The sequence below is a fragment of the Lagopus muta genome, chromosome 1 (genome assembly GCF_023343835.1).
Source record: "Lagopus muta isolate bLagMut1 chromosome 1, bLagMut1 primary, whole genome shotgun sequence".
NCBI lineage: Eukaryota > Metazoa > Chordata > Aves > Galliformes > Phasianidae > Lagopus > Lagopus muta.
Genome location: NC_064433.1, coordinates 69,079,079 through 69,096,354, shown reverse-complemented (window position 1 = coordinate 69,096,354; position 17,276 = coordinate 69,079,079).

The window sequence follows — 17,276 nt, the reverse complement described above, 5'->3', positions numbered from 1 at the left end:
TGGTCCAAAGTACCATTAGCATCCTAATAAAGATAAAATACTCCAAATTAGTGTTCTGTCCCAGTTTTGCCTGAACCGCTGTTTTCAAAGTGCTTCCTTGTACTCGTGATGAGAAGTGATCATTGCCAGGAAGAGGGTGGGTATTTGGGAAGTCAGCTGAGATAAATCAAAGGGAAAAAAAAAAAAAAAAAGACACAAAAAAGAGGCACCAAGACACCAATTCACTGAGTCACAAATTGCCGGATGCTTCCGTGATTGCAGGAAAATGCTGCCAGACTTCCCTTCCTTGCTGCCACTGGAGAGGAGAGGCTGGGTACAGCTAGAACAGCTGCCCCAACGGCTCCAGCTGCACTGTGTGTCCTTTATGCCACATTTCCAAACAAAAAGCAGCTCGCTGTGAACTCATATCTGCCTCTGAGTTTCTTTTCTCACTTCTGTCTGCCTGGAGAAGCTTCCTAATCACCCCACGTGATTAGAATTAATATGAACTATGTGCTAAATGCACAACTTTGTATTTCTGCCATTAAATTTCATGTCATTTCTTTCTGCTGTCCGCAGATTCCTAGAATTCTTTCCACAGGGTATTCCAGTCTTCTCTGTTGTAACAGCAGGTCTTGGCTTCATGTCATCAGCAAATTTCATTAGCTTTCATCGTTTGTTGTGCCAAGGTCACTAATAAAATTTTAACTAAGATTAGTTCTGAGATCAGCCCCTATGGAGCTGCATTAGTAACATCCTTCCATCTAGAGCTTCCTTTTCAGCTCACGCTATTGTCCTTACTTTTCATTTCTTACATTCATCCACATCTCTTCATCTTAATTAATATTTTCTCGCATGGCATCCTCTCAAATGTTTTATTGAAGTCCAGATAGATTTGATCTATGCTATTTTCATTGTTTGAAAAACTGATTTATCAGAGAAAGAGATGGGCTTAGTCTGGTATATTCTTTCCTTGGTGAAGTCCTGTTGCATTTTAACAAGTTTTGCATTTACCTCCACATCTTTAATTAGTTTTTCATTCAACATTTGTTCTAAAGCTTTGTGTACTAATAAGGTCAGATAAAAGAGCCTGTAGTTGCTTGGATCACTTTTCTTTTCTCATCAGATCCCCCAAAAAGTCTCCATACTTTTCCAAGTCTTTCCTGAGCTGTGGTGTCCTCTAGGTGTGACCTGAAAGTAAAGCACAACATGCTTGTGATTGATTTTGGACTTACTCCTCAGGCTGAAAATCCAAATGTTACATATATTTTTTTGCCTCAAAGACTGCTTCAGAGGTCTCTTTTGCAAAATCCTGCAATCAAACTGCAAGGTTCCCAGATTTATTTACCATCATGCCTTTGGGGCTTTATGCATGCAACCTGAATGCCATACGAGTGCTTTGTGTGTGTTTCAAATGCATTACTTTTTATTTGCATTTTTATTATTTTAATGTTTTGTCTGCAACCACAAAAGAGCACAAAACAGTGCTTCTAGTTTCTTCTTTATGAACACTTCCAATTAATAGATGTGGAATAAAACTTATTATTTTAAAGCCAATCATTTTGCTTGTGTCCAGTTGTAGCCAACTGGTGTCTCAAAATGAGGTGTGGAAGTGAAGTTCATGGGTAAGAGAATAGTAGGTTTGTCCTACAGAATCCAGAGTTATCTCTCTTGCATTACTTTGGTCTAAGAGATCTCCTTCCATGGATTTTGCCACGTCCTTAGTTACTTCCCAACTGACTCCAGGCTGCTTTCTTACAGATAGTAACAACCATGGTAAGGTCCTTGCTGAGAGTTTTAATTCCTCAGAGCTGTAGTGCAAACAGGATGGGAGGAAGGCAAATGCAGACATTCAGCTGGACTACCATACTTCCATATCCTTCCCTGAGCATGCAAGTTTCTCTGACTTTACCTTATCTCCTCTATGTCCTTGTGTGTTTGAGTAAATGGGATGTTGAGAGAACTTCAGATGGGCACCGACCCATGACTCTGAGCTCAGTTTGTAGAGAAAGATTATCTAGAAATTTTGAAGAGGGGAATGTCCAGTCCCTGAGATCTCCTGAGCAGCAGAGTTCAAGTCAGAGCAGTGATGGCTGCAAGGACTGTAGGATCATCACTGAAAGACTTTAGCTCAGTTGTTCATCATCTCCGTCTGGGTGAATGTCATCATAAGGTGTATATCACTTGTGTTGCTTTCACTGCACTGGTAGGTGATCAATATTCCGTATCCAGGATCTAAAGCAAAGTATAGAATTAGTTTCATCAGAGTAAGCAAGTTTGAGTGATGATGCATTGTAGTAATGTCAGACTATAGGATTTTACTTGGTAAAGGATATCCTCGGTTTTCTTTCAAAATCAACAGGTTTGCATTGTGGGTCTCTAAGATAAATCTCAGCCCTGAGGGCAACTGACTTTATGCAAACTGAAGGAAAGATCAACAAAGCCAGCAAAGTTATGTTTTTGAGTAATGCTCTGACATCTTGCCAGGCTAAGCTTACTAAGTCGTATAGTCTTTTTTCTCCAAAATAAGGGATCATGATATGGGTGAGTGTACCCAATCTGACTCTGAAATGTGTATATATACCCCAGCATGTTATTTCGTGTGAACAAGAACAAAATGTATGTTATTTGTCATCTGTAAATGTGTAATTTATATACAAGTTCACTTAAGGAATATAATTCACTACTGTTAAAATTTCCTTTAGAGAATGTTGCAAATGAGAGCCTTCCAGTAACAAAAAAAAAAAGAAAAGAAAAAGACTTAGTACAGGGCACAGCGTCCCTTATTGTTAGCTATTTGTGATGCGTATTGTATCAGTTACCACAATGAACATAACACGAACACACAAATCCAGTGTTCAGCAGGATTCTTTGTATTTATCTCCACTTTCTGCAATGTCAGTGCAGCGCTACTGTAAGAGTAATAAAGAAAAAAAATAATTTAAAAAGTGAGAAGAAATTCCTATTATATCACTTCCAGTAAAAATAATATATACATCATTTAAAAAAAATAATAATAATAATTGCTTTTTTTTCGGGTCTTGTTTCTTCAGTATTTCCCCCTTTCTGCAGCTTGTCAGAGCCTTTCATTGCTGCAGAACAGAACAGAACAGAATACAAAAAGAAAGCTGCGATTTGAAAGCAAGATTTAAGTGCTGTCTGAATTTTGGTTTTCCTCTCCGTTTGCTTTCACACATGTTTGTGAACTCACAGTTGGATTTCCTCTGACAGGAAATTCCACGATAATTAGCATTAGTGAGCTATGGTGATTGCAGTTCGGTAATTTCACAGGCTCTTTTCAGAATCATTCCCTTTTATAGGAGATGAATGCTAACATGGGCCAAATTCTCAGTTGCTGGGTTAGTGTTACTGAATTAAGCAGTAAAACTATTTATTCTGGCAAATCATGCATGGAATGTTGTGATGCATAGAGTAATTGCAAAAGTAGTACTAGATGACCCACAAATACTGCTGAACCACTGCTGTACAAATACATTTGTTGTTTTAGTAAATAATGTAAACAAAAGGTGAAGTGAGCAGGGCTGGAAATTCCTGGAGGGAAGAGATAAATAACAGTCGAAGGAGAAAGATTGCAGATATTGATTTTTATGAGAAATATGATCTGCAACCATAAAACTTCTGTAAGAAAAACAATGGTCCACCCAGCCAAGGCACTGACTGTCAGTGTAAACCTGATGCGTCAAAAAAGTTGGCTACTTTTTGGTGGGGAAATATGACAAAATCTATCTCCTGTGAAGATTTTAATGGAATCAATGAAAGAGCTGGTTTTCAACCAATGTGTGAGATTTAAATACCTTTCCAATTTTTTTTTTAATGGCTGATGAATAATCTTGAAGCCATCTTTGTTGTATCACTTGTCCAGAAACCTATTCATGAGTTTCTTCTACTTCATATTTAACACCTTTCTAAATGATACATAAGGTGATGACTTTACTTTCTGACATGCATTCATTAATCAGAATTTGTTCCCAAGTTATAAACCATGAAGAGCTGGATTTTTCAGGTCATTAACAACTCGGATCTGAATTTCTACCAACAGTTTTGGATCAGTTTGCATCAAGAGCTCTCTAACCGCAAATTAAAAGTGCAACTCTGAGCAGAGTCTCTTTTTAAAAGGACATTATTACCATCAGAACAGAACTGAGAATGGAGTTCTTCCCAAATCAGTTTCCAATGCAAATAAAACAGCAAACTGTAGCATCAGCACGTATGGTAGTAGAGTTTTATTAATTGGTTAACAATTCCAATAACATAGATGCCTACACATCAAAGTCATGTAAACAGAGCTCAATCACCATATGGAACTAGAACAAGATGATAATGGGCAACAAAGCAAGGCAATTCTATTCATGTTCCATATGGCTTCTGTTGACTTCCGTTTATTATGCTGCAACTTCTGTGCATGCTATTATGGAGTATCTTGTTTTGCTTTTTAGAATAGATGTATGGAATTAGGAATCCAAATACATTGTTAGTGGATCAAAAGTTCAGAACTAATATAAAAATAACTGAAATTGAAATTTACAAACATATATATGCATATCAATGTTTCGCTTGCTTGAACCCTAACTTTTCCTTTTTTGTTGTTTTTGTTTTGGGTTTTTTTGGCTGTTTATTGAAGATGATGAGTAAGCTAAATGTTACACCACAACCAGGACAAATCTGGGAAAGGGCCCTTTGATTAGTTAAACTAATGAAAGATGTCCTCGTATTATAGAATGACTATTACAATCCTTAGGAGAAAAACAAAGGCTACAGCAGCAAATACAAGCATAGATATCTGTTTACACCTTCCTTCATCTGCACCATTCCTAGTGCATACTACAATGTAAATTATTTTCCTCCCTAGCAAGACAAAAGAACATAGATTCTTATTCCCATCATCAGAGGGATAAACTCATTAAGGAATTCACTTGAGAGGAACAAATCACTGTTCTGCAAAGCCCAGTGTTTTTCCTGTTTTCAGCCTACATGTATACTGACATCATTTGGAGCTAATAACTAACATAATTGGATTTTTCACACAGATGTGCTAAGTACACCTTTTGAAAATCAGTTGGCCCTTGCAGAGTGACTTGTCAAAGCAACATAAGTGCTTTCCCAAGTGACATGGGTGTACAGTCAGAGCACAGTGGTTTTCAGGTCTGAGTCTCAGTGAGTAGAAGGAAGAGATGAGGAGAAAGCAGAAAGAAGAGCCTTCCATCTAGTGGAAGCTTTCTTGTTTACAGCTGACTCAGAACTGCAACCTTAACAGTGGATTTAATCTGATGACCAGCACTCACAGAGCCCTGTGGTACTTACTGTATATTGCAACATTTAACTTCAGATTTGGTGCTTCACTCAGACAGGGATCAGCCTCAAAGCATCTTCTGATCCTCAATGACATGCTCAAAACTTCTACTAAGCACTTAGCGTGCAAGATTAAGTTATTTCAGAAATGAGGCGTGGAGAGCATGGTGTTGCCTTTGTTTTTCTTCCTTTAATAGGAAGGTGACTTGAACAGCAATACTGGTTTGAATTTTGAGCTAACTGCCCTGCATGTAATTCCTTTTAACTTAGATCTGGAGCCTCTCCTTCTGTAAGGTCAAAAGAAAGTAGTAAAACATTTGCTTGGAAATCTTGTAAACCTGAAGCATGTACCTGCAAAGAATCAGCTCTACCTGGCTAGGTGTGAAGGAGAAAATTAGTCTACACCACAAAGCACATGTCACTTCTCTTTTTCCTGTCTCACATCCATGATAGTCTTCTGGAAAAAAGACAGCAAAGGACTTGAGTGCTTCATTTCCCTAAACAGATATATGTAACCACAGCAGCACACAAGCAGGTGCTGAGGTTTGAAGCCTCTCATTTGCCTTTTTCTTTTTTTTTTCCTTGAGCAAAGACAGCTGGTAAACTACAGGGAAATTGCAAACTTTTAAAGAAAAGGCTTAATCCACCATCTGAAATTCACAGAAGCATTAAGTCATTATTCAAATGAAAAGCTGCTTTTACCCATTAACATATTTTCGTCAACAACAAAAAGAGGAAGATGCTGATATGAGGGGAGATACGTGCATTCTTATTTATATGGTAATTGAATGGTCAGGGAGTTTGCCTGTTATTTTCCTAGGACATGGTATGCGTCAATTAAAACTGTGTTGCGCTGCTGTTATAATGGAACCTGGCACCATTAAGAAATCTTTTCTTCTTCATAAGATGTGATAGAGAGAGAGGCATTGAAAGTCAAGCAATTTATGCAACCTACTTTGTAACATGATTGCTGGCTTTTGCCTTTCTACAGACAATGCAAAATTAATAATTCTTCTCTGTAACAAGTGACAAGAGAATTATTTCTGTCTATCAAACCCATCCTAAATAGGAATAAGAATATTGCTTCCCGTCCCATAAATTTGCATATTCAGAGTGTTCTGAATAAAATTTGTTGCTTTACAATTCAATGGTTCATATACTTTGTCAATCAGGCTTCTTTCAAGAGTGAAAATATTTTTAAAAGCCAGTGTATAATTGCAATTCTCTTTCGTCCAAACAGCACATGCTGTAGATGATGGTGTAAAATACTTGGCCTTCATTTAGTAGGGCAGAGTTCCATTGAAACTTATGGGCCTGTGTTGACTGAAGAAGGTCCTAAACATCCACCAAGCTTCTGTGCAAATGCATCCCTCACAGCAATATCAGTCAAAGCTGAAGAGATACTCTGGGAGCACGCATCTTACTGTTCTATAGGGATCGTTTTAACACCCCAGGTTCATCACTCAGGCTGAGATTACTGCTTAGTGTTCAAGCCAGGGTATCCATTCATCACCATTTAGTGCCTACCTGTCTTCTATTCATGCAAATTCTTCAAGGCGTTACCAAAAATAATTCAAAAAGACAAATTGCTACCCAGTGGTGTCGGTAGCATTTTTTGCTGGACATGCTCATGCATACAGAACTAGCTTTTCTAACTACATAACCTCAACTTGAAAGGAAAGGAGTTGAGGTGCAGGATGAAAAAAAATTAGTCCTCTCATGAATTACAGAGGGCAGAAGCATCATATAGAGAGGGTTAGATGGGGGAGCTGTAGGACTTGTAGGGAAAATGTGAACCACTCCAGAAATATCTAGAAAGTTGAATTACCATACTCTCAAATTAGGGTGCTTAGACAGCAAACATCATATAAAAGGACTCTGAGACTCAGAAGTTGCCCAACACCCCACCTCTCTACTCCACTCCTCTTGAGTTTCCAGCATCCCATGAGGGAGGTACATCAGAGCACAAGCATCAAGTTTGAATCTCATCTGCAATGCCCTAAAGCATTTTGAATTTATTTATCCTTAGAAACAACAGGTTTCAGAAGACAAGAAGTATTCGTAGGCCATTGGGATACATATACTTACAGCTAAATATTGTAAGCTGGCCAAAGCAGTGACAGACAGCCTAATTATTTTGTAACTCTGGAACTGAGATAATGGGGAACTTGAGAGTGTGGCTGATAAGCAGTTATAGACAATAGCCTGTATAATATCTACAGTTCATCAGTACCAGAAATAAGGACCAAGGAAAAACCTTGATGGATACCATGGCTCTGTAGGAAGAGGAGGTGCAGAGGAGGAAGGTTTTGTTTGTGGATTGATTTAAAGTGCCCAGAGTGTCTGAAAAAGATAAATGCATGATGAATGGGGTTCATGCGGTACTTAACTTATGGATGGAGTAAGCAGGCAGTTAACAAGTGAATATAGAAGCTGCTACTGCTACTGCTACTGCTGTTATTTGGAGTAACAATGCAAAAGTATTACATATAAGTAACAGAATGTGCCCCAGCTAAATTCAGAGCTTTATGGTGTTTTACACTTTACGGACACCTAACTGGCTTAGATTAGATTCATGCACCATCCTTGCACATATCAAAGACCTACTTGCAGTTGCATGTACAAAAAGGAGAAAGTTCTGGTATATGTTAAATGACATAGTAAAAACAATAAGAAAGAAATGTACACATTTGCAGTGAGTGGAATTTCTCCAAAGACAGGATTGTAGAAGTTTATAACATTTAAATTTTAGAATTTAATCTATCGATGAGCAAACAAGTACTGTGCATTTTTCCTAGAAGCATCTATTTAAAGTTGCACAGTATTACAGAAACTATCCCACTTTCAGAAGCTATAGCCTTTAATTAATTAAAAAAAAAAAATCAACCAAGCAAAGAACAAAATGTGAAAGCACTTAATTTCATCCATTTAGTCATGGTCTGAAGATACTGGTCTTGGAGAAAAAGAACAAGGAGCCAAATGTAAGAAAAAAAATAGTAAAAAGGAGTGAAATATGAGTAATGGAGAGAAAAACAGTCATGAAAAACAGGAGATGGTATCTGAAGAAATGCAGTTTTACTTCCCCTTCAGTTGCTAAGGCAAATAGGCCTGTTACAGGCCCCTTCAGACAGGCAGAGGACCTGTGCAAGAAAAATGTTGGGGCTCAGAGCAGAGCTGGTGAACTGGAAAGATGCTGTGATGCCTTCAAGCGGGACAGTGGGGTTACAGGAACACTGTGGGCTCTGATGAAGCTTTCTATGGTTGAAAATAATTTTTTATAACCAAAGACCTCATAGGGAGAAATGGTCTTCTGGACCAGAACAATGACTGCAGCTACACAGCTTGTCAGAGAACTGTGGAGTGACACTTCATTCATAGAAAGTCTGGGGAGATGGAGAAGACAGAATAATGCTGTAAAAGAATTGAATGTTGGAAACCAAGACTTTAGAGGGTTGTTGGTTTGTTTGTTTCTTTGTTTGTTTTCCCATGGGCTTTTATATTTCTCATGCATATTTTCTCTTTAATCAGGCACCCCCAGAAATCTGTAAAGAAGGTAGAAAACAAAATCAACCCCATCTTCTCGGCTCATCCAAGTCTGAGAGAATGTTTTGTCTCTTCTACTGGTATCCCAGGCTTTCCTAGTGACTTATTTCTCTCATTCGTCACGCACACTGTTCTGCCTGATTCAAGTTGGCTTACATGTCTCGTTGCACTGCACACCTTCTTGGACACAGAGGCTGCCAAAGTGACGATGCGTATTTCAAAGGTGACAGAAGAAATCATTCACTCAAATAACACGCCAAACCTCGTACTGAATATTCCCAAACATGTCAGTACTTGGCAGATAATCATTCTCCTTGACAGTTTCTTGCTAAGGATGCACCGAGTGAAGCTTTTTCGGAATGCGTCTGTAAATGCAAACTGAGTTATGTTTGAGAACCAGCAAAGAAAAGGCAGCTTGATAACATATAGTTTGGAATTTCTATACTTCCATGGCCCCACGGATCAATTTTTGGAATCCCCAGCTCCATTATAAATTCAACAAACAATATTCTGCTCCTGGATGTTAACATGCTGAGTGAGGCAGGGAATCGGTTTACAGAAATCCCTGCAGAGAGAGCAATGATATTACAAGCATCTGTTGTATTTTCAAAAGTATTATGCTGTCTTGTCTCTTAGGGCTTATTACTATGAACAACTGCTGTATCTGAAAAAGGCAAAAGCCAATGGAAATAAAGCAGGAAAAACGAAAAAGAAGGTGTGTAGTCCTTAGAAATTCTCTGAAAGCTAGACAGAAACTTCTTTCTCAAATCTACAAGGGAAATTTGCATGCTCTGTAGATGCTTTTAATTGACCCTTGGGCTGCAGCATTTTTCTCCTTGATACACGTTGTAGGAATCCAAGCCTTGGGCTTCACTGTGCTAGAATTTTCACAAATGCAGAACAGAAGCAAACTGGGTACTCAGTATCTTAAAATCTGAGAAACCTATAAAAACCAGGCAGCAATGCAGGGGCAACAATGAGTTAGACGATCTTACTAGGAGGTCTTCCTGACAGCACAGGCTGAGTGCTATCTCCTGTCTCACTCTGCCAAAAATCCACAAACCAATACAACTGCAATCAAATAACTTGAGCATACCTTACTGCCCAAAGGAAGGCTCATCCATGTGTCATTTTAACATTCCTTATCCTATCTGTATGCCTGCATTTTGGTTCATGATAGCATTTTATTATTTGTTGAGTTTGATTACAGCAATAAAGACATCTGGAGTTTCCAGCAATATCAGATAACAACAAACAGCCTTCCAGGTATTTGAATAGAAGGTTTGATGAAGATCTTTGCACAGAAGAGAAAGGATTTTGCAAATCTGCTTATTGCAATTAATGGTGGCTTTAGAAGCCTCTGTACACTACCTTTGGAAGCTGTAAGCTAGATAAGTTCCTCAGTACTCAGGAAAAAAGGCTGAGATGGGAAGCACGGCTCCAAACCTGCACAAATAAATGTTTGGCTTTGCACTAAAATCTCCAGGCCTATACATACAATCAAACATTGCATGGTAAATTTCAATTAGATTTTCATTCGAGATTTGCCTAGTATGCTTTGATATTTGCGTTGTTTTACTTTATGTTTGATCAGTTCTTGCCAAAGAGGGAATTTTGGGCACAGTTTATAGTTAGTACACTTCTTTGTAAACCCATCAATCAGCATCTATTGTGTCTGCCGCCAATTGGGTATTACTGCTAAATAATACATGCACATAAAATTCTCTGCTCATGAAATTCATTACATCTGAGATGATCAAAACTCTTCAGAGCAGACCTGTAAGTTGTGCTGCAACATGAGTTGCATCAACAGAACGTAACTGATACGTTGGCTATCTTGCCATCTCATGCTGCCATAAAGCCAGCAGTATGTACTTTCATGCAGCTAGCTGGAGCCTTTTTAGAAGTTATTGGTAGCTTGCCAACTGAAAGCTAAGGTCAAAATCAATGGCACTGCCTGCTTTCTAGGAATTGCTGTTATCCATTGCTGTAAGTTGTAGTCGGTCACCTTGAGAAATGTGCTGAAACTTAAAGTACAGATCAAAAGCATTTTTAAGTCACTCATCATCAATTATATTTAGACAAAAAAAAAAAAGGAGCCCTGGATTTTGCCCATCATTCAAGTACTTCAGGTAATTATGAGCAGAAAGAGGTCTGTAATTAGGCACACTGAAGTGCATCCGTCCTTCATATGTTACACAAATTCTCATGAAATAACGATTTTGTCCCAATTATTTATGTTAAAGTTTTGTCACGTATGAATGCAGGACAAGAATGTCATCTTGTTGAATCTCCTTTTTCATGGTTATGAAGAAATGAGATTGGTTGAGGACACCATCACAAGGAAAGAGCACGCAGAAGTAGAAATGAGTATTTGGCAAGAGAAGAGAATGCTATCATTTCTGTGATATCATTTTTGTACTAGCATTTTCATTTTAGCTTTGCTATTTCTTGGCAAGACACAGGAATAGCTGAAACAAGTTGTTCCAGTACGTAAAACATTGATCTCTGTTCACAGATTGCTGTCCCAGAGATATTTGTTCCAGAAAGTGATCTTTAAAAATAGTACAGTGTGCATCATGAGTGGCAGCATTATTCTGAAACCTATTTGGGAAAAACAAATTTGTCTTCTGGAACTCGTACCATATTATTACTATGATCAAAAGTTAGGGGATACTTTTTGATGATGTTGAAAATGCATCTGGCAGGTGTGAGAGGCTAAGCAAAGTTGCACAATGTGCTGTTACACTCGAAGAGAGAGATTCTTCAGCATCGAAGGCTGATGAGTACCCTCATGTCAAGTGAAGCTGGCTGAGCTATACACCAATTAGAGCTAATAATAATATCCTCAGCTGGCACAAAGTTTTTAATGAACAGTGGGATTGCAGTGCATAACAAGCACTCAGGGACAGATCCTCGCCTTGCAAAGTGCTCTGTAGAGGTATCTATAGCCCAGTGGGTTGCACAGAGCCTACAGCTGGCATCAGTTGTATGATTGTTACCTTTTCCTCTCGTGGGTTTACTCTGGAGGTAAAGTGTTATGTGAAAATTAGAGCAAAGAAATAAAGTTTGTACTGGAGAGGTGAGTGTGCAGAGGAGGGGGCTGGGGTGAAGAGCGCACAGGAGCACCACATCATTCAGGCTGGCAGCATTCTGCTTCAGCACATAGCCCCAGCATTGCAACGCAGAAAACATTGCTTAAAATAAAAAAGCTTTCACTGGCAGCAAGAGGCTCAACACCACATTGCCATGAGCTTACTTTTGCTTTTTGCCAAAGCCAGATGGAAGAAGAGGGCAAGCAGATCTTGGTCCCCAGAGTAACCAAACAAAACAGACTACGTGCATTTTGTGCTGCAATTGCCAGCGAAAACAAAGAGGGCAGTCAGCTCATAGATAAGTGAGGAAGCAGTCTCCAGAACTGCACCATGGAACTGATGCATGAATTTCCAGGAATGAGAAAGAAAGAGTTTTACTAATTTAATGAACTTTGAGGTAGGCTCTGGAAAATCATTCACATCTCAACTTTTCTAACAACATTATGCATCCAACCACAGTGTTAATAATAGTGTGTTGTTTTTTTTTAAAGATGTAGTAACAATAATTCTATACATTACATCTCCAGATTGCCAAATCACTATCCAGAATTCTAAAATTTTAATAGGTTTTTATGCCTTTTATTTCATGCCATCACTGTTTCTATTTCAGAATCAAAACCGTTAGGCTAACTGAAGATTCCATCTGTCAATGCATGTGATGCAGTAAGAAGTATGTCTGGTCTGAGATTGTTTAAGTATAAAAAATAGTTGTTTAACATTTTGAGATGAGTTTTTACCTTCAGTAATTTTTCTTCTGGTTGTGTGAAGTCCACCATATGAATGTAGTTACTACTAATGAGGTGCCAGTCAAGAGCATGCTGAGAATGTCACTGTGGCTGCAAGTATTGCTCAAAGTCCACCAAAGAAATTCAAAAACACCACACATTGCTATCCATGTCAGATATCAAAGCAGCAGTCTGAGAATCCCAAGTCTGACACATATTAAGAGCCTTTACTCCTTGTGTGCATGAGCTGTAATCACAGCTATTTGCTTTGAGAAGAGCAAGAAATAATATGCTGCTCTCAGCACTGAAGCTCATTGAATTTCTTCGCACACACATGCATTCACATACCCACAACCTGACAAAGCAGAGTGACACTGTATATTTATTAAACAAAAAGATCAGGACAATCAAACTGATCACAGAGTTTAAATACGCCATAGCATTTCTATGTCTATAAAGCTTGTGAAAACAAAGCTGAAAAGATTTAATAGCCCTGAATGCAGCTATTTGCACTGATGCTAAAAAAGACTCAGCTGGTATTTCCTGAATGCAAGATCACAGGCACTGGGACTTCAGAGGAGGGAAGAGGCTTGCAGGAGAGGAAAGAAAGAACTGATGAGTTGCAAGACAGGAATATATAGAACATCAATCTGTGGTAGGAAAAAATTGTTTAGATTAAACTATCAATAGTTAGTTAGTTAGTAAACACGTAACCTGGATCTTTTCATTTTCATTTTCTTCCATTTTTACTGTTGCATTTTTAGCTTTTTTGTCTGAAATCTAGAACCCATCCTTGGCTCAGTCTTTGGGCTCCTAAGTGTCTCCCATAAGCAAGATCTGCTGAGATGGATTATTTTGAACATATTCAGTCAAGCCTGTGCAAAAGGCTGCCAAGGTGATCATTTTAGTTGAAATCAAGCTTATTTTGGTGCGGCTGATATCAGTTAGCAACAGTCTGACCTGGTCTGGTGTCAACTGAAATAATAAAATACAGCCAAATTCAGAAGTTTAAGATTTGGAGAAAAGAAGAGCAAACTTCAAAACCAGAAATTTTTATCCTAGTCTTCAAGATGTTGAAAGTGTTTAATTAACAGGTATTTGTAAAAGAACATTTGTATATTGTCGTTACATGTGTAACTAAGCCTTATATCGGGGTATAGGATAAACAACTGCAATAGCAAGATACCTTTGGAGGCTGGTGGGTAAGTAATCACAAACACAGACTCTTGAATGTAAAGAAATCCACATGAGTAACAAGAAGCTGTTCTCTTTTCTATCATTTTCACTGCTGCATACCCTTTAAGGTGCTTCAGTATTCATTACAGCTATTAGAAAAATTGTGCACTCTCTTCATTTACCACCAGAAAAGGGCTGTGAATTCATTTACGATCTTGATGAAAAGTTCATTCAGTCCAAAGAAATTGAACAGCCGTGTGTGAAAGAACAGCTTCAGAAATGAAATCTACAAAAACCCCTTTGGTATAACATAGAGGAGTCTAACAGTCCTCAGTACCATGAAGGCTTTCTGAAAGGAGACTTCAGAGACTCCTGCAATTTTCTGTAATCTCTTTCATACATGCTCCATCTATTTCTCTTGAGGGTAAAACAAAATGATCATCAAACTTGTTTGCACGATCTCTGCAACTTTCTTATTGTGAGAAATTACCTGCTTTTTGGTTTCCATCCTCTGTTCTGCAGGTGCTGCAGGGTGTGGGCCGATACTGTGGACTATATATTTGTCTTTGTGCTCTCCACGAGCTGAGCACAGCTATTGTATCATGGACATTTTGAAATTAGGGAATTTACCCATTTCCTTTCAGGAGGCAGGGGGATTACCAAGGACAAAGAATTTCCCAACAAAGTTCTGAACAACACTGTTACTAAAAGAGGACTTTTTTTGCTTTTATAAAGATGAAATGAGGGAAGTATAACTAAGGATGGAAGATTAAAGCATCTTTCCTGCTTTGGTGATGAAAGGCAAATGCAGCTTGAGAAGTTTTTTGGAGAGGAAGAAGCATATTAAAAGAGATAAATATTTCCTTACACATAACCCAAAATGTTGCCATGCTTCATTGTAGAAACCAAAATTAGTCCTTGTATAACCAAGATGTTATAATCACAATATAATTGTGTATAATCAATAGATATCAAAATGTTATAATCGCAATATAATCAAAAGAGTAAGGCAAAGCAAACAAGGATCACAAAAGAGAATAAGTGGAAGAGCTTACCCTTGGGTTGAGCTCACCAGAAGACACCAAGAGAGGTGATCTCCAGACGAGATCCTTCCCCTCTGGTAGCCAGCTCTTAAATAGGTCCAGGAGGGATGGAGCCTGGCTCCACCCCTTCCGGCAGCACAGGTGAATTGCCTTCACCTGTGCTCCTCTGGCTGACTCATGGCTCACCTCAGGTGATCAATCAGAGGTTCAGGCCGTGACTCAGCAGTTCCCATACAGTCCTCCATTTAGAACATAACATTTAGGAACAGGGCCAGGCAGGCAGGGAGCACTGCACCCTCATACGAGCACAGGTTGGGATTCTTGTGTTATTGCTGGCGTGTTGTTAGTGCCATTTAGATGGAATTGGGGACAAAATGGAGTAAAGGACAAAGTTTTCTAAATTTCATCCCCTTGCGCTTTTTGTTTGTTTCCTTACACAAACATGAAAGAATGTGATTTTTCTTCCTCTGCATGGTGGCTACTTGAATATTGCTGATTTCAAAAAAATCAACACAGGATTAAAAACTTTTTTTTTTTTTTGAAAGTTCTACCATTATATGTAAAATGTTGTTTTCCTTGTTAATACAGTGCTCATTTACAGTCAGGACAGGGGCTTAATTCAGTTGTTTTTAAAAATCTTTATGAGAATTCCTTCTATCTTAACATAGCAATTTACTTCTTCCTCTTAAGAGAGAAACATAGCCCAATGCTAACAAAAATTATTGTTTGAACCCTTTTCTCTTCATGGTAATGTTTTCCTACAGGCTAACCTTGGCCCAGGGGTGCCTTATTTTCTGTTTCTGATGCTTCAGCTCACTGTCTGGAGGAGCCTACGAAGCTCTTTATAGAAAGCTCTGCTGAATGGTAAATCAATCAGTTTCACAGAACCACAGAATCACAGAATCGTAGGTGTTAGAAGGGACCTCAAGAGATTGCACAGATGGGATGGGTCTTGAATGTCTCCAGAGAAGGAGACTCTGTAACCTCTCTGAGCAACCTGTTCCAGTGCTCCATCACCCTTACCTTACCGTAAAGAAATTCTTTTGGATCTCAGTATGGAACATCCTCTGTTCAAGTTTTAGACCATTACTCTTTGTCCTGTCACTACACACCACTTAGAAGAGCCTGGACTCATCCATTTGCCTCCCACCTCCCTTTAGATATTTCTCAATTCTCTTCTCAGTCTTCCCTAAGCTGAACAGACCCAGGTTACTCAGCCTTTACTCTTAAAGGAGATGCTTCCAGGCCCTTTATCATTGTTATAGCGCTTTGATAAAAAACAGTAGCAACAATCCCTTCTCCCACTTCTCCTCATCTCTTAGCAATAAAAAAAAACTGCTGAACATATTCTGCTGAAAGACGAGGGGATGAAAAAAGCACAGCACAGTTGAGCTGCAGTGCCTTTCAGCACCACTTACTTTGGCAGTGATGTAGCTTGGCACAGTAACCCGGGGACATTAAACACAGAGTTGCTGTTTCATCTGCAAAGGCATGCAAAATGCATCTGGAGACCTTTAGGTCTCCTGTTCCTTGAATACACAGGGCTGTGTTTGAATTACTGCATACAACTCATTTGCATCAGAAGGAACTAAATGCATCAGAACCAATCAGACAGCAAATCAGAAAATGATGCTGAGTTTGCCACTTTTCACAGAAAAGTATTTCGTTCGATTTTCTTCATCTCCCATGGACAACAGAAATGAGGTTGTGTAAAATTCTGACTTAAAAAAAAAAAAGAGAACAACAGACAGCCAACCCTATCTTCCTTCACATTATTTTTTTGGTTTCATTTTTTATGCCATGTAAGAAGTACTTAACGCATGGTTTCCAGTTAAGGGAGGATTAATTTTAGACAGAAGAATCAATGTCAAGCTAGAGTAATGCTAGTAGACTGACCAACTCATTTAAGGAGCAAGTGATCAGAGCACGTATTGAATCATGCCCATGTATCCTGCCTCCTCCCACAGACAGGGGGAAGGAGGCTGGAGAGAAGCCTCAGGAAATGGGCTGGGGTTCTGGTGACGGCAACTTCAGTTGGACTTGTCCAGCCTGGAGAAGAGAAGGTGATGGGGACACCTCATTGCAGCCATCCAGAGGGAGACTGAACTTCGGAGGGAAATGAACTTTTTACAACTGTGGGTAAGTGATAGGACAAGGGGGACTGGTTTGGAACGAAAGGAGAGGAGATCCAGATTAAATACCAAGGGGAAGTTTCTTATGGAGAGGGTGGTGATGTGCTGAAGCAGGATGGCCAAAGAGGTTGTGGATGACCTGTCCCTGGAGATTCTGAAAGCCATCTTGGATGGGGACCTGGGCAATCTGATTTAGTTCTGTGGCAGGGAGGTTGAACAATTGTGATCCTCAGGGTCCCTTCCAACCCAAGCCGTTCTATCGATCTGTGATTA